Here is a 27,078-nt window from a genome sequence, read left to right on the forward strand (position 1 = left end):
GGATGTAGCCCTAGAGGGCAGGGGGGCCCAAGACTCTTGGTTGATATTCAAGGATCACCTGCTACAAACTCAGGAGTGTTGCATCCCAACTAGAAGGAAGTGCAGCAGGAGGGCCAGGAGACCTCCTTGGATGGATAAGGAGCTGCTGAGGAAAATTCAAATGAAAAAAGAGGCTTATAAAAAGTGGAAGCAAGGACAGGCAGCCTGGGAAGAGTACATCCTTGTCTCTGAATTGGAGAGACATCAATTTGATGGATGGACCACTCAGTGGATAGAGAACTGGCTGGATGGCCGCACACAAAGAGCTGTGGTCAATGGCTGAATGTCTGCCTGGAGACCAGTAATGAGTGGTGTCCCTCAGGGGTCGGTGTTGGGACCGGTCTTGTTCAACATCTTCGTTGATGACTTGGACAGTGGGATTGAGTGCGCCCTCAGCAAGTTTGCCAATGACACCAAGCTGTGTGGTTCGGTTGATACGCTGGAAGGAAGGAATGCCATCCAGAGGGACCTTGACACGCTTGTGAGGTGGGCTGATGCCAACCTCATGAGGTTTAACCATGCCAAGTGCAAGGTCCTACACCTGGGTCGGAGCAATCCCAGGCACAGCTACAGGTTGGGCAGAGAAGAGATTCAGAGCAGCCCTGCAGAGAAGGACTTGGGGGTGTTGGTCAATGAGAAAATGAACATGAGCCGGCTGCAGTGTGCGCTTGCAGCCCAGAAAGCCAACCGTATCCTGGGCTGCATCAAAAGGAATGTGACCAGTAGGTCAAAGGAGGTGATCCTGCCCCTCAACTCTGCTCTTGTGAGACCTCACCTGGAGTACTGTGTGCAGTTCTGGTGTCCTCAACATAAAAAGGACATGGAACTGTTGGAACAAGTGCAGAGAAGGGCCACAAGGATGATCAGGGGACTGGAGCACCTCCCGTATGAAGACAGGCTGAGAAAGTTGGGGCTGTTGAGCCTGGAGAAGAGAAGGCTGTGTGGAGACCTCATAGCAGCCTTCCAGTATCTGAAGGGGGCCTATAGGGATGCTGGGGAGGGACTCCTCATTAGGGACTGTAGTTATAGGACAAGGGGTAATGGGTTAAAACTTAAACAGGGGAAGTTTAGATTGGATATAACGAGGAAATTCTTTCCTGTTAGGGTGGTGAGGCACTGGAATAGGTTGCCCAGGGAGGTTGTGAATGCTCCATCCCTGGCAGCGTTCAAGACCAGGTTGGACGAGGCCTTGGGTGGCATGATTTAGTGTGAGGTGTCCCTGCCCATGGCAGGGGGTTGGAACTTGATGATCTTAAGGTCCTTTGCAACCCTAACTATTCTATGATTCTATCATGCACAGCAGGTCATCTTTGTGCCTTCTGACTTACAGAACTAGTTATTGATACATTTTAAATGGAGTCCAAGTTAGGAATGTCAGGTAGAAATTTTGCTGAGCAGAATATTTTTGGAACCCACCTTTGTCCATTGCTGTAGAAGGCAGAATTTTTTTTATTCCCTTATCTGTACAGTTTCTTTTTACATGAATTGCAAGCATTCTGTTATTTGAGCTTAATTCTGCACCTTTCCCCCTGTTTCTCTCTCAGAAGTCTCTCTGGTTCTCATTCATGTTCTTCATCTCTTTCATGCAGGGTGATGCAGTGTTTCAGCACTGGCTACATATGGGACTACTCCAGTTTAACCTGGTTTCCACTGCTTTCAGTACCAGTGCAGTTATGGGGAAACGGAAGTGAAAATAATGCTGCTTCATATTTTACAAATAAAGTGGTTTGGTTAGGGAGGGGTGGGTTACTTTTTTTTATTGGTTTTGGGTTGTTTTTCAGTGTTGAGCTTCTGGTTTTGTCCACATTTCTAGTCCTAAAGACTGTGGAAAAAAGTTTAAAGACACCTCTCATAATATCAGACATAATCTTGGCCATCTGCAGTTTTTAAGAAAACACCGAGTATTGTGAAGGTCACAGTAACATAGTAGGAGTTGCTAGCAGTGTCTGATTTCTTTGACTGAGTCATCGATTTGGTGTGACTGAACTGAAATTTTGGCCTTTCCTTGACAGGTCCATATAGATGACTGTTACCTTAAGCTCATAATTAAGCTTGTTTTTTGTTTTTTTTTTAAAGGGTCTTTCATCTACCCTGAATTACTCCCTGTGTAGTAATTATACCTGTGTAATAAAATATCCTCGCATCTTCCTGTGAATTTCCTTCTCAGTCACTGTAGATAATGTCACTCTTGCACTGATTATATGTATAGGTCAAAGAAGAGTCCAAGGTAATGTCATAAAGCCATAAATAAAGTAATTAACTGGAGGTTCTTTTAATTCAGTATCTGATAATAGACAGTGGCTTAAACTACAGAGGAAACTTGCACTGATGCTTTCCTAGTCTCCACTGCTCCGCATCTTGAGGACTCACTGGGTCAAAGGAGGCAGTTGCTGTGTTTAAGGCTATTAGTGGATCTTTCCCTCCTTGTCTCACTATTTCTTGAGCAAATTTGGAACTTAGCATCCACAGCAAACTGTGGCAGATTTCCTAAGCATAACTGAGTATTCCGTGGAAGAAGCACTTCTCTAAACCTTATGTTTCTCAGTATGCCTTGATGCTGTCAGCATTTGAATTAGCAAATACAATGAAGAGTTTTTTATCTAGTCTTCCTTTCTATGCTTATCAGCATTTTACAGAGATCAAAAGAAAATACATCTTTATGTGTGATCTGTCCAAAAGATGGTGACTCTCATACTGTCACTGCCTGGAACATTCTGTCACAACTGCGGAGCTCCATGACAAAACCATGTATTTTTCTGTGCTGTAGTTCTGCAGAATTTTGCCACTTTTGCAAAATTTACCTTACAGGATATAAAACAGATTTTGGCAGTCTTGGTAAAGCACAGAGACACAAAATAATGATCTTGAGGAAGAAAAGCTGGATTTTGCTTTGCCTTTTTAGTTATAGTGGATGACTTCTCAAGCATTTATTAATGATTTCCATCTGACAGCATCTTATGTTTTTATCTTACTTAGAAAAGAAACAAAAACATTCAGCAAAAAAGCTTTTTAGACTCATGGTGTTTTCCCTTTGCACTTTGGGATACTATTACACATGCTTATGATTATCCACTCTGCAAACAATTGTCAGAAAAATTCATCTGTTTTCCAAGTCCCACAGAAGAACAGATGTGGAATTAAGTTTCAAACAATGTACACTTAATCACTTACATGTGGACACAAAATGAACTGGAGCTCAGTGGGAACTGATTGGGTCCTTTGTTAGTTGAGCATAGAGTGGAGAATTTGCCTTTTTCTTAGGCTTCATTCTCTGAACAGTCCTTTGAAAACAGGACTAATAAATGAACAAGAAAAGGGTCTGTTTCAGATATTTAACTCTAGAGAGCCAAAACCTCAGGGGACCACCTGAATTGAACTGGGATATATTATGTGTATGAATATGAAAGAGAGATTGTGTATATATGTGTAATTTTCTTCCTTTATTTGAGAGCTCTTTTGATGCTGTAAAGGATATTGAGGAGTAAAGTAGCTGCATATAATCTGTGCTTTCAAAAGCAATGATTTAAACCAGCCAGCTCTGCCTGTAAGAGATTTCAAGTCAGTGTTCAGTTGCTGGAATACCATAAGAAAGCAATTATGTTAGAAAATTTACTCATGTTATGTTCTAAACCTCAGCCTTCATTGGAAAATCACTTAAAAAGATAGTCCATACAGCTACTTCAGAAATCTAGTCTTGAGGGAGAAAAGGTTAGTAGTTAGGTTCTCTAGAACTCTACAGCTTCAGACTTTACAGAACTATGATTTTGAATCAGGGCATTGAATAGTCACTGGGTAGTCACCAAAAATTAAGGAATTGTCAGATTCTCATTCTTGGAATTCATTTCTTTGTAATTGATAGGAAATCTCATGGAAATGGGGCTACTGATTATTGTTCCTAGTGTGATTGCTCTCTCTCATACATGTATCGGTCTTGGAAAAAGAGTGTCTACTATTAGGAATCTGCAACCTAACAAATTTATTGCTTCTTAAATTTTGACAAAGGGTTATGTATTATTTCAGGGTTTATAGTGGTTCCTTGGAAGCTTTTATACACCCTTGGAAGTTTTAAAATTGGTCTTACATATTACATTGGGAAGTAAAGAGGGCTGTGAACTCAGTTGCAGATAGTTTGTCTCTAGAAAATAGAGCTACCCCTCAAATTTGAACTGGAGAATGAGGAGATTAGTAGTGATGCATTTTCCAGCCTTCCATGGAGTAGGAATGTAATTCCTCCATCTCACTGCTTTGTTGGCCGTTCTTTAAATTCTCACCTTGCATGTTCATCAACTGGCCAATGCCAATTAAAATGGTCCTTGCTAATATAATAGCAAAATACAATGTTTTGAGAGATGGAGAGTACAGAAGGAACTTTCAGAAATGTTTGTTATGTTCCAGAGAGGTGTTGTCTCTTAGCTGAACTGCTGGAGAGAAAGGTTATAGTAGAGTTTATGTATTCTTTAAAAAAAATTCTTTCATATGGATTTCCTGAGGTTGTTTTGCTCATGCTCTTTGAAGTGATAGATTTCTTTCTTTTCTTTGTTTTTGGGGAGGTCTGCTTGACCTTAGTTTTTCATGTTTTGTTTCAAAATAATCTTCTTTCATGGATATTAATTTGTTTATACACTTTTTGAAATAAAGAAAGAGATAATAACATTCAAAATAAACATCTTTATACTCCCATGTCTTGTTTTTCAGCCTTTGTCTAGAATGACATAAATGGTGAAGTACTTCATGTTCTTTAAACATGACTTCATGAATGTAGTTGATCTACATATTTTGTGAGTGACCAAGACTTTTAATAAATGAAGTTGTCTGTTGCATTTACTAATCAAAAGTATGGGAGATGCCAGTAGTTCTGCATGAGGCTGGTAAATCTCAAATGAGAAACTTCATTTTTAATGTGTAATATTTTGAGAGTATTTTAAATGGACTTAGAATGCATGCTGTGGTTTTAACAGTGGGGTTTGGAGTGGTCTTAAACTATAAAAAACATACTTCTTAGAGGTGACTGGAAGATACCCTAGTGTATTCAAAACTATACAGACCTTTGGATGAAAAGACCCTTGTAAAGGAGTCTGTTCCCTTATTGCTGCGGGCAGTCGGTTGTACAAATTTGTTTCATCATGTCATCAGCCTCCAGTGTAAACCTAAAAAGGGTTCTTTCCTCTGCTTTTGTTGTTGAAAGGCTGTTGCAGAATCTTGCTCTTTCAGGTGGTTTAGAGCCTGCATCTTAAGTGTATTCAGAGTCTTTTTACAGTTATTTTGTTCCTGCTGGAGTGTTGGCTTTTAATTTAAATATCTTCTTTCTTCTTGCTAATTAGCTGCCTACAGTAACTGTAAGAAACAATAATAATTTTGTGACCATTTTATTAGGCTAAAGAAGGCAAGACCTCGTATTTTTTCTTTTTTCCTTTGATCAGTACAGTATTCCTTCCATGTTCCTTATCCACCTTGGATGACTTTCCCTGCTGCTTGATTATGGATAATAAGAATTCTATATAGTGCTCAATGTAAGACCTCACTACACTGGATTCTTCAGCAATTGGTAGCTCTCCGTTGGGCTAATAAATTTTTTGATATATTTTAAGATTATACTGGCATTCATCACCCCCATATCTAGTTAAAGGTATTGCCCGAAAGGCTCTAGATCAGTTATAACATGCTTCTGAAGGTCTTCCTCTTCTCAAAATTATAGGTACATATTAAAATAACCATTCTTTAGGATTTCAAGCTACTAGTAAACTTTAAAACTGTGAATCTGATGGAGATTGCCAGCAGAACTGTAAGTAAGAGGTTTTTTTCTTAATTTTCTCAAAATTAATTGCTTTAATTTAGAAAATAACCATTTAATGAGAAAGTGCATTGGTTGGTTTGGGTTTTTCAAGTTATAAACCAAACTCGAATTAAGTGAACCAATTTATATCATTATCTTGCTTTCTCAAATGGAGACATGAGGAAAGCAAGGAGTCTTTCTTCACTCCCACGGCTGAGAAAAGCTAAAGGAGAAGACATCAAATAATTCTAAAAGTTTTTGCATCGAACTTTAGAGTTTGGGTCAGGTAAATATCCTCTTGTGAGTTTCAGTAAAGCATTTTAGGGGGGTATTTTATCATATTACCATAAACTTCCTTGCACATTGAGTAACTGCCTTTAGGAATGTAAAGGTTAGTGACACAAGATAAGCAAGCAGGAAGCTGAAAATGCATATCCAAGGAAAACATGTCTGACTGAAATTTATATTCAGTTATTTGTAGTTGAAATTTTACAGGTTGGAAAGGACTGACAAAGGTCAGTTTTAGCCTCAGCTGGGGAAGAGGGATAAAAAAGAGTGGGATAGCCTTCTCCGTTTGCTCCCACCCCTCCCACACTCTTCTACCCCTCCATCATTCCTAGTTGATTTGAATCCTTCATGAATTATTGTGCAAACCCATTATTTGAGTCTGAAGTTGGCTTGTGGCACTCCAGATTTGTAAGTATTTTTGTATAAGAAATGATAAAGAGAACAATTAGTATGTCTTTTTAAAGCATTACCTTATAATAATCTTGAAATGAAAAAGAAAAGCAGAAACTGAGATCTGGTTTTGCCCTGTTTTCTACATGTTTAGATATGTTTCTTCTCTTTCTTTTAACATCTATACATGGATACAATCTTTCATAATCTTGTATTACTAGGACATTTTCTGAAAAGATTGTCTCTATAGCAGTGTTTGAGCAAATCCAGAGAAAGCTTAAAATGACAAAAATTACAAAGGCAAAGGAAAGCTGTTTGTGGTAAACAAAACCACAGTTAATATATTTCTTAGTTGCTGTTCAATTCCCACCATCCCCGGGGCTAACTAGTTCTTCCATCTGCAAACTGAATATAATTTTTAACTCTTACCAAGCAGCAGCTAGCTCATTTCCCCTTCCTTGGGTTAGCATCAGAGGAGACTGCCTCTTTGTAAGCTTGTAAGCTCTTGCTGGAAATGCGGGCTGCATAGAGATGGCTCAGGACTTTCAGATGTCTGTAGTAACTGCAGGATATTCTCCAGAATGGGAAAACTGGGTAGATAAGACTTGAGTAAAGATTTTCATTTCTGTAACATGCTTTTACTGAGACACTCAAGAAAGTCACATGAAATGTTGCTGAAGGTCTTGTCTTCATATAATTTTTCTTTATCTTGGGTTTGCGGTTTGGTTTTTGTTTTTTTTACAAGACTAAAAATCAGTTCTGAGACACAAACTGGAGAAGAGCTGAAAATAAATTGATGTGCTCTAAGCAGCAATTTTAGCTTTGAATTAAGGTCTTGAGTGCATGATAGGCCTATTGGTTGGATAACATGCAGACAGACAATTTTCTGTAGAAGGAACTTTGCTTTGAGGTTGCTTTAATTTGATAAGTTACTTTTTATCACAGTATCACAGTATGCTAGAGATTGGAAGGGACCTCGAAAGATCATCTAGTCCAATCCCCCTGCCGGAGCAGGAACACCTAGATAATGTTACACAGGAATGTGTCCAGGCGGGTTTTGAATGTCTCCAGGGAAGGAGACTCCACAACCTCCCTGGGCAGCCTGTTCCAGTGTTCCGTCACCCTCACTGAGAAGAAGTTTCTTCTCAAGTTTAAGTGGAACCTCTTGTGTTCCAGTTTGTACCCATTACCCCTTGTCCTATCATTGTTTGCCACTGAGTAGAGCCTGGCTCCATCCTCGTGACACTCCCCTTTATATATTTATATACACTAATAAGGTCACCCCTCAGTCTCCTCTTCTCCAAACTATAGAGACCCAGCTCCCTCAGTCTTTCCTCATAAGGGAGATGCTCCACTCCCTTAATCATCTTTGTTGCCTTGCGCTGGACTCTCTCCAGCAGCTCCCTGTCCTTCTTGAACTCAGGGGCCCAGAACTGGACACAATATTCCAGATGGGGTCTCACCAGGGCAGAGTAAAGGGGAAGGAGGACCTCTCTCGACCTACTAACCACCCCCCTTCTAATACACCCCAGGATGCCATTGGCCTTCTTAGCCACAAGGGCACAGTGTTGGCTCATGGTCATCCTGTCGTCCACTAGGACCCCCAGGTCCCTCTCCCCTACACTGCTCTCTAACAGGTCGTTCCCCAACCTATACTGGAACCTGGGGTTGTGCCTGCCCAGATGCAGGACTCTACACTTTCCCTTGTTATATTTCATCAAGTTATTCCCTGCCCAACTCTCCAGCCTGTCCAGGTCTCGCTGGATGGCAGCACAGCCTTCTGGCCTGTCAGCCACTCCTCCCAGCTTAGCGTCATCAGCAAACTTGCTGATAGTACACTCAATTCCCTCATCTAAATCGTTGATGAATATATTAAATAATACCGGTCCCAGTACTGACCCTTGAGGCACTCCACTAGTTACAGGCCTCCAACTAGACTCAGCCCCATAGACTACAACTCTCTGGCTTCTCTCCTTCAGCCAGTTCGCAGTCCACCTCACTACCTGATCATCCAGTCCACACTTCCTCAATTTAGCCGTGAGGATGCTGTGGGAGACGGTGTCAAATGCTTTGCTGAAGTCAAGGTAGACCACATCCACCGCTCTGCCATCATCCATCCACTGTGTTATTTCCTCATAAAAGGCTAAGAGATTGGTCAAACATGATTTCCCCCTGGTGAAGCCATGCTGACTGCCCCTCATAACCCTCTTATCCTTGATATGCCTTAAGATGGCACCAAGGATAAGGTGTTCCATCACTTTCCCAGGGATGGAGGTGAGGCTGACCGGTCTATAGTTACCCGGGTCCTCCTTCTTGCCCTTTTTGAAGACTGGAGTGACATTTGCCTTCCTCCAGTCCTCAGGCACCTCTCCCGTTTCCCAAGACTTGGTAAAGATGATGGAGAGTGGTCTAGCAATGACTTCCACCAGTTCCCTCAGCACCCGCGGGTGCATCCCATCTGGACCCATGGATTTATGGATGTCCAGATTGCTCAACTGATCTCTAACCCATTCCTCATTGACTAAGGCAAACCGCTCCGTTGACCTGACTTCATCTAAGGTCTCAGGGGTACAGGGCTCTTCAGGACTGCCTGCAGCAGAGTAGACAGAGACAAAGAAGGCACTCAGTAACTCTGCCATCTCTGTATCTTCTGTCACCAGGGCACCCATCCCGTTCATCAGTGGGCCTACATTGCCTCTGGTGTTAGTTTTGTCTGCCATGTATTTGAAAAAGCTCTTTTTGCTGTCCTTGACCCTTCTTGCCAGGTTTAATTCTAAGGAGGCCTTAGTCCTCCTAGCTGCCTTCCTACATCCTCTAGCAGCAGCCTTATATTCCTCCCAAGTGGCCAGCCCCTCCTTCCATGACCTGTAAACTCTCCTCTTCCACTTGAGCATACCCAGCAATTCCCTATTTAGCCACGCAGGTCTCTTGGCCCTCTTCCTTGACTTCCTACGGGAAGCATTCCTGTCGGGATGCTCCGATCTTGAGCATGGAAAAAGCAGTCCTTGAATGTCAACCAACTATCTTGGGCCCCTTTACCTTCAAGCAGCCTTGTCCATGGGATTTCCCCTAGCAATTGCTTGAAAAGGCCAAAGTTTGCCCTGCTAAAGTCCACGGCTGCAATTCTACTTGCTATTCTACTAGTCCTACCACACAAGATCCTGAACTCCACCATCTCGTGGTCGCTGCAACCAAGGCAGCCCTCAACCCTTACTGCTTCAACCAGATCCTCCTTGTTAGTGAGGATGAGATCCAGCAGCGCTCCTCTCCTGGTCAGCGCATCCACCATTTGCAGGAGGAAGTTATCATCCACACACTGGAGGAACCTCCTGGACTGTGGCTGGGTTGCCGAGTGGTCCTTCCAGCAAACATCAGGGAAGTTAAAATCCCCCACGACGACCACGGGCTGTGACTGTGAGGCCGCTCTCAGCTGCCTGTAGAAGGCCTCGTCAACTTCCTCACCCTGATCCGGTGGTCTGTAACAGACACCTACAACAGTATCCCCCCTGCCAGCCTGCCCCTTAATTCTCACCCACAGACTCTCAACTCGCTCGTCATCTGTCCCTGGACAGAACTCGGTGCATTGTAGCTGCTCTCGCACATAAAGAGCAACCCCACCACCCCTCCTGGCTGGCCTGTCTTTCCTGAAAAGGACATAGCCCTCCATGACTATATTCCAGTCATGTGAGCTGTCCCACCACGTCTCTGTAATTGCCACCAGATCATAGTCTCCTGACTTAACACAGGTTTTCAACTCCTCCTGCTTATTTCCCATGCTGCGCGCATTGGTGTACAGACATTTCAGGGAGCGAGCTGAGCACACCGATTTCACCCTAGGATTATAGGAGGCCTCCCAGTCTTCATTTTATGTCTATGTTTAAATTGCATTTATGAAAGTGAAAGCTGTAAGGAAGGCACGAAAATTAGGCTAATACAGATTATGTGCTCAAGGTAAACAGTGTTGTCTTCCTACACCACAGAGGAGTTTGAAATTGTGTTTTGAGGACTCTTAACAGCTTGTTTGTGTTTTAGTAAGCCCCTAGTTCTGTGTTTGGTTGCTTTGTTAGATATCTTGTCGTAAATGTAAAGCAAGTTGAATGTTAAAACAAGTCTGCTTTTCTTGGGGTGGAGAGGAGGTTTGTGTTTCAGGCATTTTTTTATTTAGGTTGAAACCACAAAACAAATAGGTTCACAATTCAGTCCTGATGTGCGAGTACTGAATTTTATATGTCAGCTGGGACATCTTAATGATTCTTTCACTGATTTGTAATAATCACAGCTTGGGTCACTAGGATGATCCTCTGGCTGTATCTTTGGCCTGAGAAGGAGGTGTTAGATTGAAAACAAAACAAACAATGCAGCTGCTCATTTAAGAAGTATGTGTGAGTCTATGAGATAACAGGTCTTTTTTTCCAGACTCTGATAGCTCTGCAACCTTTTGCAACAGTCTCAAGCTGTCTACTAATCAGATAAACACTGCATTAATTGGTTATGCCTTAACAAAACTCCACATTTGCCATCTCAAGGCCTTTGGGAAAAGATAATGAGCTCTCCCTCGGAGTCTTTCTGTTCTACTTTTGCCAGCAGACAGCTTTATTTGTAAACTTAGCATTTTGCAGGCCACAGTGTGTGGTAATTTGGGGGCAGATCACCCCCAGAGTAATGTAGCATTACTGCTAGTAATACTCATCTGAAGTTGTTATTTATTAAGCCAGCTGACATTTAGGAAGAATAGCAGGAGCTGGTGGAGTGAGTGATTCTAGAGCATTTCTGAGGAGGATGCTACCGGTTAGAGCATTTAATTAGCAAGCCAATCGCAGAGCCCCTGGGGCAGGAAGGGGCCTCAGCCTCCCCTGAGGCCAGCCCACACTCTTGTCTGATGGCCCAGGAGCCTGCTTCAGCCCAGCCTGGGGCCATCGGTCTGTGTTGAAGTGTGCACTGTCCCTGCTTCTGTGGGGTTGACCTGCAGCCTGCCTTTGCCCAATGACTGCTGGGCTGTCATGGGGCCTGTTTCTCTCACCACCCATGTCCAGGCAGCAGGTAGCTGAGCAGTGCTGCGCCCACGCTGAAGCTGCTTTCTGAGCCACTTTTTTTTCTGGTCCCTCTCGGTGGTGGCCAGGCTGCAGCCACCTAGAGCATCTTTATGGATAAAATTGAGACACGGAACTTTTACAGTGACTGTGGATGTTCTTGTTGCATATGCTGCAAAGCTGCTGGGTTTGGCAGCTGCTTGGGCTGGCAGAAGTGATGGGTTACAGGGAGCAAGACTGAAGTGCTGGCTGTGGTGTGACTCATGGTGCTGCTGCGGGAGGGTGACTTGCCTTTTTGCCTTATTGTCCCTGTGACAGAGATTTGACTCAAGAAGCATGTTGTAAAGTGAACTTGCTAAGTGCTTTTATACTTTTAAAGTAAACAGTTCATGTCCTTTTATCTCATGGGTAAAATAAAGATAAGATTTCCCACTGATTTCAGTGGACATTGGATTGGGCTCCTGGCTGATATTCTGTATTACTAACTTCAAATAAAGTTTTATGCTTAGGTAAAACTAACTGTAGAAGGCAAAACTAATTTTAGTGAGTAACTTTACTAAAACTAAATCTGCATAGATTTTGCTTCAGTGTAATGCCTGACTTGTTAAGAAATGCAGTAATTTGATTCACTTATCACTCAGGTGCTTATTGTATTAGGTAACAGGCTAAGAGGGATCTTTTATTCACAGTGCAAGTCTCTTAAATACTTCTGTATTTATTCTGTTTAGTTTTGTGGGAATTACTAGGATTATAAAAATGTAATATTTGGTTTAAACATTTTAATGATGTGTAAAACTATGCTGTACCAGTTTCTGGGTTAAGGTGGTGCAGTGGGAAAACAGGCATTAAAAGCAGGGATCAGCAGTGTATTAGAAGTACATCTGGCTTTTATTAGGTGTAAACTTCAGGGCAGGTGCATTTGGGTGAAGTATTTCTTGTAGTTTAAAAAAGTGAGAATTTTTTTGTTCTTATTGAAATACCTTGCAAATTATGTTGGTCTCTATGGTATGCACTTTTGAATTTGCTTTAAATTACATACATACAGATATGTAGCATGATCATCTGGATTGAACCAATTAGGTAGATAATGCAGAACGGAAAACTGGATTTTTAATTTTTTTTGTTAGGTTTGTGTGAAACAGGATAATCAGACTGAGAAATGTTAAAAAATCTATTGTACATCTCAAGCTGTTAGTTTCCTATGGTGTTTAGCATTGTAATTCCTTTAGTTTGGGGATTTTTATTTATCCTGCTAGTACTGTATCCCTGAAGAAAATGCTTTCTCCTTGTTTTGCTGTTATTTCTGAAGGTAGCACTAACAATGCGTGTGAAATAGTTTTTTTTTTTTAATTTTATTTTATACTGCTTTGTTTTATATTGTTCTGCACTGATAGTAAAATACAAAGAGCCCATTGAATGCATTATTTCTATTCATAGTAACATAATTGGTCATACAAACCTTCCTGAAGTGAGTAGTTCTTTGATTTGGATAGTTGTGGCTATATAATACATGGAAGTATCACACAGTAATATATCTGAAGAAAAAGCGATTTGAAAAGGATATTTTAAGATACAGCGGATATATCTGTATTCTTTTTTTTAATATTATTTTTGCTGGGGAGCCCAAGTATACCCAATTCCTGTTGTGTATAACGCCAGGGTATGTGAACAGGGCTGTTACCAAAACAGCTGTTTTCTAACAGTGTCCAGCCTATTTGATTCTCTTGTTGACTGTAAATAAAAAACCTTCAAATGAACGGCTTGGTATAGAGATATTTTCTCACTGAATTGTACTAAAACACTTCTCCTTTGCAAGTGAGAAAGCAGCTAAAAATGAAGAATGTAATGTTTTCTTCTTTGGGGGGCATGGGAGGCAGCCAAATTTGCAGCTAGTTAAGTAGAAATGAAGAAATGTATTTTGATGTATTTTCGCCAACTGTTCTAGAAATCCATCTGAGTTACTGCAAAATTTGTAAGAAAAAGCTGAGAGAGAAAGTGAGAGCATACATATGTTTTTCTCATCTTACTTGTTTGGGAGGATTTGGGTTTCATTTTGGCCAACTGCAGCATAAGGAAAGTGCACACTGCCTGTGTGGTGATGGGGCAGTGGAAAGCATGTGGAGTTTCTTCTTGATAGCTTTGTCACAAATGTGGTAAAAAAAAAGAGCCTTTCTTTTTACTGTAATACTTGCTACCCTTTCTGGGTGTGTGTTATTTCTTGTATGGGTGAGGATGATCATTGCTGTGCCTTTGGCAGGTGAATGGATCTAAGAGAGAAGACTCTTCTACAACCTTCTCTATGTGGGCTGATCCTGTCTTACCCTTCCCAAGCCTCTTTTCTTCCTTAGGGAGCCTAGACCCCAGGCAAGGAATTTTTTCTTAAAAGCACCAATTAATTCTAATTGTCAGAGCAATCCGTCGTTTTCACATACTTAGAATTGATCATACTTTTTTGGGTGCTTGAGTCTAAAAAAAAACAGTTTAGCCTTTCTTGTTCAGGGAAGGTAGTCTATCCCTGAGAATACTGCTGTATTTTCACTGCCACTGCTGTGTTAACTGCCTCTGAGACAGAAGAGGAACACTGGAATAATTACAGCTACTTAGCCCAGTCGTTTGTTATTTGTTTTGGGGGTTTTTGGTTTGTTGGTTTTTTTTTTCTTTTTTTTTTTTTTTTTTCTGAAGGAATACTCCATATGCCAGGAACTCAGAGGCCATTTTAAGCTGTGCTTGAATTTTCCAGTGCTCCGAGTATGTTTTCCTCTGTCCTCTGCAGCATGCTCTGTTATGATTTTTCTGTTGTTAAACCATCTCACCAAGGCCAAATTGTGGCTCTTTGTTTGAGTCTGCTGTCCTTGTTCTTTTATGTGGGGGAAGTTTCTTCATATATCCTGTCCTGATGTATGTATAAAAATGCCCAGTTTATTATTACTGTGTGGAATTCTGTAGTTCAACCTCACTGTATCAACATTACCTTTATTGCTTTACTTGATTACTTTTGGTAGTGGGGATCCAAAACTGAATATGCTGTTCCAGATGTGTATTCCTGTAATGTTGGCTAAAGGTAAATAATCATTTATTAGCAGAGCTTAACCTGAAGATACACACCAGGATATTCTTGGCCTTCCTAGCTGCCAGGTCTAACTGCTGCCTGTTTAGCCCACTGTCCAGACCCCCAGCTCCAGTTCAGAGAGCTGTGCCTTGCTTAGTCAGTGCCCAGCCTGTCCAAGGGACTAGCGCATCTCAGGTACAGGACTTCATGCCTGCCCTTGCTGAATTCCATAAAATCCGGGGGGGGGGGGGGGCAGTGGAAGGGGTTTGGAGGTGCAACATTCACCCCACATAAGTTTGTGGGGTGAACATTCTATGTAGTTTAGGTTTTTATTCCAGCAGTTTATGAACTCTTGGTGTTTCTCCTAAGTTATATCTGATTTTAAAATGTTGTTATATATGAGAATAGAATATACAAATAATTTTAACTGTATTTTCTTGGTATCTTGGTATCCTTTATTAGTAAAATATAGAAAAAGATGCAATTTTATGCATGCTTAGGGGTTTAGTTGTTACTCCTTCATAGAATCACAGAATAATAGCATGGTTTGGTTTGGACAGGATTTTACAGCTCATCTAATTTCAGCCCTCCTGCTGTGGGCAGTTACATCTTCCACTAGACTAGGATGCTCAAAGTGTCATCCAGCCTGACCTTTAACACTGCCAGGGATGGGGCACCCACAGCTTCTCTGGGCAACCTGTGCTAGTGCCTCACCACTCTTGTTGTGAAGAGGTTTTTCCTAACATCTGATGTAAGTTTCCCCTCTTTCAGTTTAAAGCTGCTCCTCCTTGTCCCATAAAAAGTTGCTCTCCATCTTCCTAGTAGGACCCTTGTAGGAACTGGAAGGCTGCTCTAAGGCCTTCCCAAAGCTTTCTCCAGGCTGAACAACCCCAACTCTCTCAGCCTGTCTTTACAGAAGAGCTTCAGCCCTTTTATCATCTTCATATCCTTTCTCTGGATTTGCTCCAACAGGTCTACATCCTTCTTATGGTTTGGGCCCTGGAACTGGATGTAGTACTCCAGGTGGGGTCTCAGGAGAGCAGAGTGGAGTTTCTGCCTGACTTCCTTTTTTGTCAGGATGCATTGCTCCTGAGCTTGGAGAAGGTGATCCTTAAGTATTATCCCTCTTTCTTGGACTCCTTTTCTCTCCAGAGCTTTATGCCATGATACTCTACCTAGCAGATCCCTGAAGAGGCCAAATTCTAATCTCCTGAAGTCCAGGATATGTTCTTATTTTTGTTTGCTCCTTAGTGGCTGAAGTGATGCCTAGAACGCTGCTTTTCTAGCAAAGCAGAAGTGCCCCAGTAGTGAAATATTACTCATGCGCACCACAGAGTTGTACCATTCCTCCCACCACTATTGATCATAAATATCGCTTTAATTTTTTTAACTCTATACATTTCTTACATTTATGTCAATTATTTCTCTAGGTATTGCCAAGCATCTGAATTAGTTGACCAAGACCTAAGGATTTGGAACACTGGTGAGTAAATGAAATTCAGATTGTAATATCTGGTATTTTCACATGCTCTCTGAAGTTTGACTGCTGCTTGAGTGATGGAAGGGGTGGAGTAGATTGCAACTTTTGAATATTTTCATCTAGGTGCCAAGTTCCTCTTAGAGCATTTGTATGAGTTTTTTAAGCAAAGATTTTAAGAAGGTGAAGAGGAGGTTGTCTTAGTGACTGCTTTTGATAAGGGAAACCTTCTCCCACCAGCTTGACTTAGAAAAATACTGAACTTTTAAGTATTTCAAGCAGAACAGTTGAATCTATACTTGTTGAAGCAATAGCATACAAAAATAAGAACTAAATGCAATACAGTAAGAAACTCCTGCCTTGTGTTTTTTTTTTTTGCTTTAGTGACCTCTGAAAACTACATTCGTATAGTTTTGAATTTCTAGAAATACTGTTCAGTTGAAACTGTGAAGCAATTTATCAGTTTAGAGCATATACCTTCATGTAGTTCTGTATTTACTATCTCCTCTGTATTTCTGTTTGTATGCTACAAGAAAAAGTGAATAAGTGAATTTAAAGTGAATTTGTCAGTTAATTTTGGATAGTTTCTTTTCGCCTACTGTTTACCTACCATCATGCCCCCATGCTCCACCCTCTGACAATTCTCAAGATTAAACTGCTTATTCATGTGTCATCAGAGCACAAGTGGAATGAATTGATAGTTCCTGTGCACTTGCCATCCACCTTATTTCTTCTCCTTAGTAAGAGTGAAACTTGTTCTTTCCAACTTCTGCGTTTGCGAGGTCATTCGAGAGTCCTCAAAAATGAGAGGTACATTTTCTGGTATTTATATTGATTCATCCAGTACTCTAGAATAAACATTACAGGTCCTTGCCCACTTCAAATGTGTTCAGTTATTTAGGATATTTTTGGTCACAGTGGATACCAAAAAACCCAAACAACATTCAGGTTCCCATAGAAAAAAATCCATGTTTTGCCCTTGCCCTTGACTGTGGACTTAATAGGAGCCATGTTAAATGTAAGGATCATGAAGAACTGTGCAGGAAGGAATCCAAATCACACTGAACCTCATTAACCAGTTTTGTCCTTGCTGAAATACCTACATGTATATGGATTTATGTGGTTTAATTTACCTATGTACCAACGTGATGCATGTATTCGTGTTCTGTGTAAATTAAATGTTCCACAATACACAAGTGTGCCACCTTGTTGAAATAGATGTGTTAACCCAACAGCTACCACTCTAGTGCATGCATTATGTGATCCCACAAAACCTGAAGCTATTTCTTGTAAAATTTCTTTGCAAGTGGTAATGGACAAGTCTTCCCTGTGCCTCTTCATGTATAAGGGTCTGATAAAACCATATGCCCGGTGTCGCTTGTCCCAAACATTCTCAAAATAAAAGCTGTCCTTCTGTCAAGTTAAATATACCCATTTTTTAAAGGAAATTTATTTTTTTCTTTTTTAAAAAAGTTTTTTTTTAAAGTAGCTATGAAACTTGCTATAGTTTCTGCTTGTTGGTGACTCATGTGTTTAATAGTAGTCTTATAAACAACTTAGTAATTCATGAGAAGCAGCTTCTAGTTTTTTTACTGACATTTAACTGCATGACTTCAAAATGAAATAATTTCCTTCTTTACAGAGTGGTGACACTTGTTATTCTATGATTAGTATGGTGGCTAGTTGGATGTTCTGATCTGAGGCTCTGATTCACCAGGGAATCGTAAGATATGCATGACGGCTGTTGAAATGCAGTTACAATGCTATTTGTTTAGAAACCAAGGAGGTGTCTAAGGGTTTTCTTGATCAGGGAAAAATCTGATGTACAGCTTTTGCTAAACTGGAACCTTGCTCCTCATAGTACAGATTATAGTGAGATACCGTACCAAACTGACAGCGGTTGCTAGGGCTGATAACTGAACTGTGGAGTGCATGGTACTTTGTCTGGCACTGGTACATCAGTCAGAGTTTATAAACTTTATCTAACAATGAATATAGGAATTCATTCTTTCAAATTTGATACTCTTTAAGAAGCTGCTAGTTAAGAATTAAAGATACTTCTTGCTGATTTAAAATTGGGTTTGGATAGTGTACAGACCTCTTTAATAGTGATGTGCCTTGGACCAGTTAAGAGGGGAGCCCTATAACGATCAGCAACATAACAAAAAGACTAGCAAATGACTTAAGAATGTGAAGCTAATGTAAACAGTGACTTGAGCAACTATCAGCAGCAGTAGGTGGGAAACCAATGTAGAGGATTGAGTGCAGTGGTAATGGTAAAACTGCAGTTAATAAGATTAGCTATGTGTAGATACAGTATGTAGAAAGAAAATTGAAACTATAACTTTGCTGTCATAATAAAGTTTGGAAATAATGTAGTTTGTCTCCAGATGTTCTAATGAGTACAGCAAAGGCCTAGTTGCCTGATTTTGTTTCCTAGGCATTGCAAAAGTTGTCTTGGGGAAATATTTGAAAATAGTTAAGCACTTTATTCCATAAAAACATTCACTTCAGTTGCAATGAAATAATTAATAAAATTTTAACTGAAAGCAAAAAATAAACAACTGAGCAAAAAAAAATAAGGGTAAAATTATCTCCTGATGTTCTCCTAATGAATCTTTGGTATTTTGCTCACTCCATTTATTTTTATTATTTTTTTTTTACCTTCTCTGCCTAAGGTTTCAATTTAATTGTAAGAGCATTCACATACTTCCTGACTTGTAGGTATGCTCCTTTTGTTGCAATATGACTAGGATGCGGGCTTATAATGCCTTTCTAATAAACATGATAGATAGACTCCAAGATTCTATTGGGCAACAAAGCACCAGTTATTATATGTAAAAATAAAATAATGTTAATCAAGAATTGGCTGTTTAGTGCAGGGGTGCTAAGCTCCTTCCTGAACCTGCACATCACAGCTGACGGTGATCCATGTACCAGTGAGATGCCCCAGTAAAGGTCAGATGCTACACTAAGTGTTGGCATTGGAGATCTCTGGAAGGCAGCAGGTGTTAATGTGGTTGGAGAACGTTAGCCTGGGAAAGCTGGTATTGATAGCGATGCTAGTCCCTGAAGATCTGGAGGTTTGATCCCCTTTTGCAAAATATTAGCCACTTGCTAGATTTTTGCCAGAGTTTGGTATATAAGGTGCAGTTCTTGGACCATGGACTTTTGGTATCCCATCTTACTCTGGAACCTCCCAGCTGATGTGAGAAATATTGTGCTACGTGAAAATAAATGTTTTTACCAGTCTGGTTCCACTTCAGGTAATAATACTTACCTAGTGTACATGTGTAGGGTCCTGGTTGGCACTGGAGGATGAGGGTTGTGCATCTGCCCTTGAGAACTACTGGGACAAACCAAGGTGAGGAAAAGCAAGCAGAGTGTCTTTCTGCAGGTCTTTTTTCATGGTGTGGCAACCCATAGAGAAAGGAAGGCTGTTGTTTGCTCAGGGTGTTCTACCTGTCATCTTATCTATGTGCTGAACTTTGTCTGCCTTGTGACAGTACTTTGTGACTTCAGGAATCATGTTTTATGTTCCTGAAAAAGCCCTGACGTATCTTAAGCCCAAAATAGAAAAATTGGCAATAGTTTTGAGGTGACTAAAAGGTCCCTGAGTGTTAATTCTGTGTAGTTCACAGCAGACTATAGATGGGGACAGGGAGTTGATTTTTTGGGTTTTATGTTTGGTTTTGGGTGTATGCTTTTGTTTATATCAGCACATAACAACACATAGAAAGGGAGGGTTTTTTACTTCTGGAAGCCACAACAGAGCTGTAGCCAGTGTTGCTGGTTTTACTAGTTTTTGTTAACAGCCAGAGTAAATAGGAAGTTATATATTTGTAATGCTTTTCCTTTATGAGCAATCTCTTTTCTGTTTCTGGTTTGGTTTTTTTTTAATTTATTTTCCATATAATTTATCTTTGTTTACTACTTCTGTGAAGAACTCTAAGATGATTTTAAAGCACTAATCCAAAATTGCACCCCACTTATATTTAATAGAAACAAATATAGCAGTTGACATTTTTTCACTTTCTTTCCTTTTGTCTATTATCAGAGGGAAAACAGAACAAGTTACCAAGTCAGGAAAATACTAAGGGTTAGAATTCTTTGCTTGGGAAGGCACTGGGAACTTTCAGATGCTGTAAACCACACTGAACTGTTAATTTGCTTATGGAGCAACAAATACAATGGCTAATTTTAATTTTGTTATTTCTGGAACCAAGTGCAGTTCTTGACATGGTGATGCCATGCCACAAACAGAAAGTACACAGCATCTGCAGCCACAGGAAGGAGTGGTTTAATGGATAGAGCTGCCTGTCCAGACTCTTATATTTGATTTCTGCCTCTGTTATTAATCTGCTAAGATACTAGGATAGTTAATTAATTTCTCACTCTTTTTGTCTGTTTAAATTACAAGGCTTTTGTCCAGATACTGCTCCTCAGTTCAGCTCACTGTGCTTTGGTGCTTGTGGAGTCCTTCTGTTGCTATAGTACGACTATTTTTACTTGCAGAGTTTCTCTCATGTTGTGATGTTAACTCCCATGGACTCACTGTTTGATGGAAATCTTGAAGGCACTTCAATATTCATTCTGCAAGAAGAAAACTAGTAATACTATTCAGAGGAGGGCTTAATATTGCGTTTGGTCTGGTGCAACTGAGGATGATGCCAAAAGGGATAGTACTGCTTTGACTTACTCGCTTCTCTTACATTAGCCCCCAGTCCCAAGGCAAGTTTAAGATAAGCAGCTGATTCAATAAAAAAGCTGACTGCCTGTGAAGGAAAACTACGTCAGAAAAATACACTGGCCTGGCTTGTCCGATGGCTGAGAAGTTATTAGTTGTAACATAAGGGACAAAGAAGGAATAAGCACCTGGAAGTAGGTGGGGAGAGTGGTATTGTTTCTTTCAGCAACAGGTAATAAATACACCAGATGAGATATAGCATGAAAACCTAGGCTTATTAAGAGCTGCATTTTACAACCAGACTTTGAATGTAGCAGAAGAATGTCTTGCAATGAATGTGCCCGCCCAACTTTAATTCTGCAAATGTTAGTTGCTGATGTTAAATATTCTTCACTGGGAGTATTTTTTTCTAATAGAGCTTGTAATTTGTTTTTCTCAAGTAGCAATCATTTTTGTGACCCATATTATGATTTCCAGACTTATTTCTAATGCCTAAATATAACTTTGACTTTATTTAATTATAATTTACATTGAAGTCCAGTTAATCTTGCAGATTAGCTGACAGAAGTTACTCTTGATGTGATATATTCTACAGACATTGTATTCATAATTTCCCCTTTAAACTCTCTCAGGAATCGTTATTCTTCTTTGAAAATTATTTCTGTAATTGGAGTTGGCTCTTTGAAGAGTATTTTCACCCACTGCCCTTTATTTTATAAAAGTATACACCAGATTAGATTGGCTTCTTTGATCTTACTTTCATTGTGAGCCTCACGTAATAAGATTTAGTGTTGAAGGACCTCTCTTCTTCTCTACTTGTCCTGAGTGTACACAAAATAGAGGGGTGAGCAGGATGGAGGAAGAAAGAAGTGAAATGTTAAAATGATATTGGAAAATGTAGTGACTAATTTTAATTGAGGAGTTTTTACACACAGCCTGCATGCTTGTGGGGATGTGAATATTTCCTGTTGATTGCATTCATGGGTGAGGTTGCTGAGTGAGTTCAGCTAAGCAAGGGGCAGCTCAAAAAGCAAGCATCCCTCTGAGAATGCTGCAGCCTAATGGGGATCCTAGCCCTGAAACCATCCATACAACTGACCTAGTCAGTGATGTTGCTGAAATTTAACATCTGTTATTTCTTACTGCCCACTTTTCTGGCAACAGCCGATCTTTATTTTTTCCATTATAGGCAGCTGTTGGAACTAGAAAGAGCTGGAGCTCATTTTCAGATGTGCTAAATAGACTATGTTTTACCTTTGTTCTTTCCCTCTTCTTTCTACTACATACAGCAAACTGACTTATTTCAGAATTGCAGGATCTGTGAGATGCAGGATCTTTGAATATTGTGTCCTAGGTATTTCTGAAGATAAGCAGATGTGTTAGCCTGTGCATATAATTTCTTAGAAACGGCCATCATGAACTCTGGAAAATATATATTCTTAAAAATAAACTGTCAGTGAAAAAAGAAATCTATATATAGATTGAGAAGGACTGATTGTCGGGAATCGTGTATATTATTGTTGAAACCTGCCTTCTATGTGATTAGGGTTACATTATGCATAAAACAGAGAAGTGCACAGAGCTTAATAGTAGAGCCAAGTACTTTTTGTGTTCAAATAGAACAGAACTGCTTGAAAGAAATAGCTCCTCTTTCATTTCTTGAGACTGACTTACCCTTTTTCTCTGTCCCACAGAGGATTTCTTCTCTTAAATTATTCTGTCCCTCTCTATCTTAAGCTATTAAAGCTGTTAGATTACTGTTCCAAAGAGGTATTAGGGCCTCTAAGCAAGCTTGCAAGTAACCTGTTGATGGCTGCTCAAACCCACGTGTCTGAATACATTGTGGAATTGAAGCAAAAGAAAACAATATTGATTTTTATTTAGCAATAATTTATACAGAAAGGGTATTCAATGAGAGTTACGAACTGAGAACTGGGTGGCTTGGTGAGGAAATGTTAGAACTTCTTATGAATACCAGGGAACCACCAAAATTCCTACTTCACTGATTTTTTAAAACAACATGAAGTCAATAGAGATGTAATTTAATAAAGGTCATCTACTGATACATGAAGTCAGGAATCCTTGACACCTAAGTCCGTTAGGCTGCTCTTGCTGCTACTGCTCTCCATAGAAGCAGTGCTTCCCTCAGTCCAGTAATCATAGCTGCCTGCAAGGTAACACAGGAGGGCTTAGGACAAAGAGTAAACAACAGTGAGATAATATTACTGGCTTTCAGTGCAGTAGAATAAAAGGGAGGAATGGATGGAAGCAGGTAAGGTAACGTATCAGACCCAAAGGTAAATGTCGCCTTGTGCTATGCATACCTCCTAAAATACATGAGGATGCCCACAGAAAATATATTGAAAATTAATATTTTATTGTTCTGAAATATTAGAATTGTAATCTGGTGAAACAGTTACATTTCCTGACAAAATGAAATAGTGCTGTAATTAAAAAAAAAAATCACTATATCAAATGTAGTCTGATTATTTTATTTCATTCTGCACTTTTTATATCACACTTTTTTTTTTTTCTGTCTACTTGATAGAAAGTTGTAGTAGTCCTTTATTGGATCATTTTTAAATCTGTCTCATAAATAATAAATATTTTCATAAAAATTCTTTGGGGAGTAAAATTTAAAGCAGTAGAAAAATAAAAAGGTTTATATTCTCTAAAGATTTGTAGATTTTATTAAATGAACACAAAATCCTTCCCCACAGATAATTCTTTTGAGTGTGTGTGTGTATTGGAAAAATTGAGAAGAACAGAAAGAAATTTTGTTATCAGAGAGGTTGAAAACATCCCTTGAAATTCAACTAGTTTTCCAGATTGCATTGACCATATTTGTCTCTGGAGATGGGATACCATTCATATCTCTTCCAGAATCTGTCAAATCCATTAGGAGCATGATAATAAAGTACTCTTGCATGCAGGTACGTCAAGACAACTTATTTAATGCAATTGAAGATTTTCTAGTTCTGCCTCCCTGGCATTCACACCACTCTGTCCTCTGATAGCTGGTTATTAAGCTGGTTTTCTTTGTTACTGATTTTGGAGTTTTGACAATTGTTTTTCAGGTACGTGGAGGGACACCACCTCAGAGATTCTGCTAGCATACTACTGCTTGTGTATATAGACAGATGTTGCTTAGTCTACATGTGCAATATCTGAGTTAATAAAAAAGAGATCAACCAAATGCCATTACTCTGCATGAAAAGTCCTTATCCCTTTTAGTTTTACTTCTTTTAATCATCAGTCTGTGTGTACGTTCCTTCTTATTAAAGGGAATCAGTGAACAGTAATAGCACACTTTAATTTGAGCTACCTTTCAGCAAATGATTAAAAAAGAAATAATCACTGCTGTTTTAGGTGGGCATTCAACTTACAACAGTGAGATGGGAATTACGATTAGCAGCGCAAAATCATAATTTTTAACGTTTTGTGACAGTCTGAAAGATTGCTGTGTTGTTCTAGGTCTGAATGTAGCTTGTTTGCATTCATGTCTATCCTATATTCCGACACTCTCACAGTGGTCTGTATTAACTGCTGTGCCTATAGGAGCTCACCTGTCATTTTTATGAGCTACTGCAGATGTATATATTGTGCTAGTGGGGAAGAAGGTGTTCAGGGTGAATGAAGATCTTTCTCTGTTCCATCTTGGCTGCGCTATGGAGGAGTTCACTCTAGCATAAGCAGAATGAAAATGAAGTACATAAAAGCTTAGAGGAAAGTAAATAAAAGCTTAGAGAAAATAGACTTCTTAAAACATTGAAGGTACTAGAGATTATCGGCTTTATTAACCTGAAATGATGTGAAATGACATTTTATGAGATGATGATCTAGCAAGGCTGTAACTTAAAGCTATTTCTGAGCCCAAAGATGGGAATAGCTCCTCAGAGCTGTTTTCAAATGTGCCTGGAGGTACAGCTCAGAATTTTATGCCTACAGAAAGCCTGCTGGGAGTCTTGTATGTTTCCAGGTATTTGAGTAGCCTTTAAGAAAACCTGGTTACACTGGCACACTTTCAATAATTTTACCTGTTTTATTTAATAAATTTACATGTTTAGAGCATCAAATAGCTTTACATACCATGAGTAACCTTCTGATGCTGACTGAGTTTGATTCAGAATGTTTATAAAATGTAATTAACAGGTTTGAACTGTTTTGGAGACATTGGAGAAAAGAAATTATTTAACTGATGAATTCTTGGCGGACATTATGGAATGTAGCAATAGGTGTCTGTAATTGTGATGGTCTAAGGAAACATCCAGAAAGGGGAAAAAAAGCAATTTCAGGTACATAGGCCTTCTTCAGTGATACTCTGGAAGAGTGAAAAGTTTCTGCATTCACTTAGGGGTACAAAAGCCTCAATCTATCTACTTGTTAGAAACATTTCTGCTTCAAAAGTTGACTTTGTGGAATTTTACAAAGGCTGGTGAAAATTAGAGGAGCAGATTAAGAAAGATATGAATAGCAAAAAAAAAAAACAAACAAAAAAAAAGAGTTTAAAAAACAAAAAGCAGTGGCTAGAGCATTCTTAAAAACTCCTAAGTATTGAAAGTTTATTCCCTTATTCCCTGGCTCCCTTAAGGTAAATGTTCTTCCCACACCCTAAGATGGGAGCTAGTAAACTCTCAGGTGTCCAGTGTGAGGCACATACTCTACTAGAGTATTGCAAGAGCTTCTTAGGAGCTTCCAAGGCTCATGGTGATGACCAATACAGTACTGACCTCAGTACAGCCTTGTGTCCAGCTGCTAAGGTAGCATAATGTTGGGGCAGAAAGCATAAAAGAAACCACGGAGGAAAAATACTTCCAAAATTGTTTCATTAAATTGTTTTAAAACTAGGCTATAGAAGGAATAAGAAATCAGCTGTATGAAGATCGATGTGGTGCACTGGAAGAAAACTGCAGGATTCACTTGTTTTCTTAGGCTATGAGATGCTCAGGCTTAAGAGATCTACAAAACTTACGATGAAGTGTTAGTTCCTTGTGCTAGTTGCTGATGAGCTAGAGCTCCAGCTCTGCGAACACTTAATGTACATTGCTGAAATGTATGAGAATTCCTTCTGAAGGTGAGAATCTCATTGGGTACACAGAAAGAGAGATGTCAGTGTCTGTGGAAATGGAAGCAGGACCGATACTGGACTGGGTATCACTTTTCCATTTTCAGTTTTCCTTTTTTTGGGGGGGAAAAAAGTACTTCTAATTTAAATCCACTGAAGTATTTTGCATAAGTACAGGCCTGAGTTTGCTCAGCTGTTGCAATACTTCCCCTTTTGTAAAAATATTTTGAATCTAAACAGTGACTTTGATTCCAGCTTTTTCCTTCTTAATACAGGCCAACTAAAAATTACCAACTTCAAAATGCATTATGCAGAAATTCCATTTTCACTCTGTATGAGTGATCCACTCCACATTTGCCATGACTGTAGTCATACCTTCTCTCAGGATTGTTAAATTTACTGGCTAGAGAAATCATGAAGCGTTTGGCCCCTCCTTATTATGATCATGGTTGTGACAGAGCAGCTGATAAGTGCTTTGAGCTCAGCCCTGTTGCTGAAGCCACCAGCTTCATTTAGGGCTTGTTCTCACATTTTAATAACTGGATTTTGGTGAAAGCCATTGAGCCAGATGCAGTCCATTTGTTCTGCTAACAGGCCAGCTGAGGAGATGTAAAATCCCCTTTCCCCATTGCTCCTTGCAACAACAGGTTTAATTGTTACAGGCTCATAGGAACCAATTAGATTAACAGATGTTAAAAGGAGCCAGTTACAGGTCTTGGTGGGAAACAGTAATTTGAGAAAATTTGTGTAAGGGCTTGCTGACACCTAGGTGATGAGTGTCTGGCTTTGAGGATGTGGGTGCTGTTAAAATAGCATCACTTTTCTCCCATTTGCTGCGGCCAGATGGGGATGTTTGTAAGAACAGCAACCAGAGCACAATCTTATTTATTTTAGCACATAACAGCATACTCGAGATGCTCATCCTATGTTTTTTGTTTCCCTTACTGCATTCAATTCCATTGAACACTTAAATTTGTGCTTGCTTAAATCTGCCTTGTGGAAAGAATTTACTTTGGGGCTTTTTTGTTTTCCTTAATAAGTTACAAACTACTTAACACGTGAAACATCATTAAAATTTGATGTGACAGAGACCTGTTAGTTCACCTACTTAATCCATTGCTGAAGTGGAATTTCTTCCTAGTGGGTGCAGCCTGAGAGAAACTTGTAATACTTTCAGTGTTAGACAGGAGAAAGTTTTTTCTTTTCTTTTCTTGTTCTTTTCCTGCTTTAAACTGTTTTGGTCATTGCCAGAATAGCACTATATACTTCAGACGAAAGGT

The 27,078-nt window shown here is 39.7% G+C and overlaps 1 protein-coding gene across 5 annotated transcripts in view; it reads left to right on the plus strand.

Annotated features, from left to right (window-relative positions):
- LHFPL2 (LHFPL tetraspan subfamily member 2) overlaps window positions 1–27,078 on the plus strand; it is a 132,632-nt gene that overhangs the window by 55,812 nt on the left and 49,742 nt on the right. For 4 of the 5 annotated variants that reach the window (XM_062612432.1, XM_062612433.1, XM_062612431.1 and 1 more), the window contains one exon: window positions 16,000–16,052. The exons of the other annotated variant lie outside the window; for it this stretch is intronic. The gene's annotated coding sequence lies outside the window, so the exon portion shown is untranslated. The remainder of the gene's footprint in view (window positions 1–15,999; window positions 16,053–27,078) is intronic. 5 annotated transcript variants of the gene reach the window in all.

The sequence above is a fragment of the Pezoporus occidentalis genome, unplaced genomic scaffold (genome assembly GCF_034315485.1).
Source record: "Pezoporus occidentalis ecotype Australia unplaced genomic scaffold, CSIRO_AGI_Poc_V1 ctg16, whole genome shotgun sequence".
Classification (NCBI taxonomy): domain Eukaryota; kingdom Metazoa; phylum Chordata; class Aves; order Psittaciformes; family Psittacidae; genus Pezoporus; species Pezoporus occidentalis.